Source organism: Pecten maximus, chromosome 18 (genome assembly GCF_902652985.1).
Source record: "Pecten maximus chromosome 18, xPecMax1.1, whole genome shotgun sequence".
In the NCBI taxonomy this organism is placed as follows: domain Eukaryota; kingdom Metazoa; phylum Mollusca; class Bivalvia; order Pectinida; family Pectinidae; genus Pecten; species Pecten maximus.
Window position 1 is genome coordinate 25,570,809 of NC_047032.1, and position 4,219 is coordinate 25,575,027.

Sequence of the window (4,219 nt, forward strand, 5' to 3'; positions counted from 1 at the left end):
AACACAGTACATAGTTTAGGCACTAATCCTAAACCTGACGACAAGCTTATAGACTTATTAGCTCATAAAGTCTGGAATAACATAAACCTGTCTATGGCACTAAACTCTGACTGATTATATTGCCCTTAACTTTAAAAAGGGATTGGTATTAAATTTACTTAAGATACTCACACACTGGAAGTTACAATGTGCATGGATACCAGTAAATTGAAAACAAGCATACTGAGTATTGCTAAGCAATACATGTCCCCTACTGGGCCTCGCTAAAAATAGTAAGTGACCTTGACCATATACCTAATACCCCTGAAAATCAAACTTGAGATATTATATCATTAAAGTCCTTTATTTATCATTGTGTGAATTTTGATAAAAACTCCCTTAAGGAATGAAACTGCTGTGCTAGAACACTGAAAAATACAGGTGTTATGTACACGTGGCATGATGGACAGGAAGAAAACTTATATACAACCCCCCCCCCCTCCCCTCCCCCCTCCAGTAGGGGACTAATAAGTCAAACAAGGGAGATAACTTAGCTGTATATATAAAATAAATGATATCAGATGGATATGTATTAAGACATTTGTGTATAGTTGATTTAATGTCTGATGTTTTTGTGACTTTACTCTCACCTTCATCAGACAAATTACCAGTGAAGCATACATACACTGAAATTGTATCAAATCAACCAAACAACACCGTGCGTGACAAAGTACCTGTTAGGTGTGCTTTAACATTGCTCAACTAATGTATCACAGCATAATGAGTAACAGACAAGTAAAAATGTATTATTTTCTGGACAAATAAGTCAATCAAGTACACAATTTTTAAGAAAAGAATGCTTACTGCTGTATTGTTAGATCATGATCAGTTTAGAAACTTTAACCCGGCAGTGTGCCTCTACACAGTAGATGTAATATAATGAAATATTTACATTTGCTCCGCATTTCCCCATTGACACAATGCTAAGAGGTAGTTGCCACCATATGCCTTTAACACCCAGTGCCTCAGGCTATAACACCCATTGGGTCATGTGACATTAAAAGAGGCGGGATTTTTTTGTGTTGGTTTAGTTTTTTTCAAAGTTGACAAAAATGGTAAGACAATGTAAATATAAGTATTGAACAGTGGTTCATTGCTTAAATAGTGTACTAATAGAAACACTTGACAACCAGAAAAGGTCACTACGCAATACACCATCTCTGGTGTCAGAAATACACCGCCTCTTGTGTCAGATCTAATTATATACAAGTTTGATTAAAGTCGGTGCATGATCTAAACAAAAATTGTTTGACATGAATTGTGAAGGACACTGCCATTGCTACCTAACCTGTAGACAATAACTGTCAAAATTTTAAGGCCTGGACTAGTACTATACTGTGTAAGGGAGAAAACTCCTACACAACATATAACAGAATAAGGGAGATAATTTTCACACAAAGGATGTTTAACAATGAAATAATGCATATTTATTATCAATATACATACAGTACAAGAATTGAGATAAAATCAAGCTAATATGGAAATTATTTTTTGGAAAAATTACCATTGAAGTCCTTTTTTTGTCCCCACTAGGTCTGGGTTTCCAGACACACAAGAGGAACAGCTGCACCAGATCTAGATCAGCCAGCCCCTCACCTATATACCTTGTCTGGGACTAAAACTAGGGCATTAGATAAAGGCAGTACTGGCCCAAGTGAAAACTTGGTATAAAATCCGCCCCATCTCTTTGAATTCCTTACAGTAATATACTATCTTCGGGATTCTATCTCTCATTATGAGGTACTCTGTCCTGAGAGTCAAGGTGAGAGAATCCAGATCTATACAACTGAAGTAGTGACTTTATATTCTGTGAGACCTCGGTCACAGAGACCAGTCCCGTCTTTCTGTCACCCCATTTGTTTAAGACATTCCTGTCTGGGCCAGATCCTCCCCATGAATGGCATTCCTGTGTTCCTTCACTACTACACTTCCCATTAGAGTGCACAGATAATACCAGGTGACCTTCAGATGAGGTCACACTTTACAACTAGGTCATCATCTGTCTAGTGTTAGAATCGATGGTAATTCAAGATGAATATCACCTATTTTTCAAAGGACTGATGATCAATTATTGATTGATCATAATTATAAATGGACAAAGAATAACCAAGCATGTCATGTAGCTATAGACTGTATACAATTTAAATATATATTTTTTGTGGTCACTTTAGACAAATGAAATTGATGGGAACCTCTGTAATATCACATTTTCTGATGAGAATTAAAAAACCTGGTCAACTTCCCTGTTAATTACACTGCCTGGGTTGGATTGGTCAAATGCTGTTCTGATTGATTTAAATATATGATCATAATTTCAGCACTTTTTGGCTGATTTCCTGTCAATTTTATAATTAGCTAATTTACAACACAACACAAACCTGTTATGTCACAATCAAGGTGGAGCTAACATGCATTTATTCATTGATCTTCTAGGATCTATAAAGAATTTCCACAAATTAAATATCTTTAGCTATATATAGATGGTTTATATGGAAAACTGTGGCCTATCATTTAAGTAGATACTTATAAAGATGAAAAAAAAAAGAAAAAAACAAATCCTATCTTGTGTGAACTATCCCTTTTTCTACTAATTTCAATATCTTCTGAAAGATTGTTGTGTTGTGAACCATGATTAGTGACAGAAAATCAAATTATTTATAATAAGTGGTGCATAAACCGGTATATCAAGATTCTATTCATATGTTTCTATAAAAACTTTGTATATAGAAATTTTGAAAACATTCAATCAACTGTTTTTGATTTTTGTTTTCTAAAGTGGAAATATCAATTATTGTAACAATTCACTTGTTTATTTACTGTTTTCAAGATGACAAATACATGAAACATTTAAATGCATTCCCGACCTCAAGCATATTTTATGTCTGGTTAAACGAGACTTCTCAAGTGTGTAGTACCATATATATTCAAATGGCGGTCATCATTAGTGGCCATTGATAGAATAGGTTTGTTTAGCCATTTCCTTCATTATTGCTTTGCCTAAATAAAAGACTTGCATTTCTTCTGACTAAAATATTGTGATAGGTACGTGATACGTATCACGGTACGTATATACGAGGATCATGTATTGTAATATATCACTATACAAAAATTCTTGCAATACCAATCCCTATTTATATGTCATAGTCAGACATAAAAGTGGACATCTTTTTAACCAGTCAGAACAACACAGGGTCAAATCAAACAGAGGCAGGGAAATAACACTAAGATCTGTCATCTAAATTAGTGTAATTCACAGGGTAGATGATCATGGCCAATTCATTCTCATCAGAAAATGGGATATTACAGGTTTTTCCAGGTATATGTTGTAATGTGTGTGTATAAATAACCAGGTTTTCAATGATTTGGATGTCACTGGTAACACTTAAGATTTAAATCACTACATGGCTTTACTGTGGAGAATCTGTATGCTAATTTCCTGATCATGAATATGACCCTACTTTCTGGAGGTTTTTGTTTTAGATACAGGTGAACGACAAATATTCCAATTAAACATGCATGTGTGATAACAATACCATGACTAATTATACAAATTAATTACTAATAGAGACATAGTTGTCATTCTGTATTCTGAATGTCAATCAGGGTCATAACAACAACAGTTTTTCTCCTTCATGTCTGGTGTTAGTTATTTTTGTATCTTATTAATATTTATATGCATAAATGGTTCTTAAAATGATTATTTTAAATAAGCAGAATAATATTGTTTGGTGTAAAGAGATAAGAAATGTGACTTAACATAATATAAGAACTGATAATCTATAAATTTTACGAAATCAGATATATGAAGGCTTAGCATTTAGCAATAAACAATAGTGACAACTGACCATAATAAGTCTTTCTTATGTACTGTAACCCAGCAACTAGGAGTCCCAAACCATGCGATGTGATACATTCTTACCACTGAGATGAATGTTGGAAGAGTTTGGGTCCAAGAAATTAATATCATTAAATCTCGTATCTGGGGTTTATTATATTTAATTGTTGACCGCCAAATGGGTCACGGTTGGTTGGATCTCCATGTTCATGACCTTACAGAGCTATTTGACTCCCTGGTCACTGACCATTAGGCATCAGAGCATGACTTTTATCCTGGAAGGCACTTGCTGAATTGGTACGAGTGTACTCACCAAGACGCGAATGCCCTGGGTATCCAGTTTCT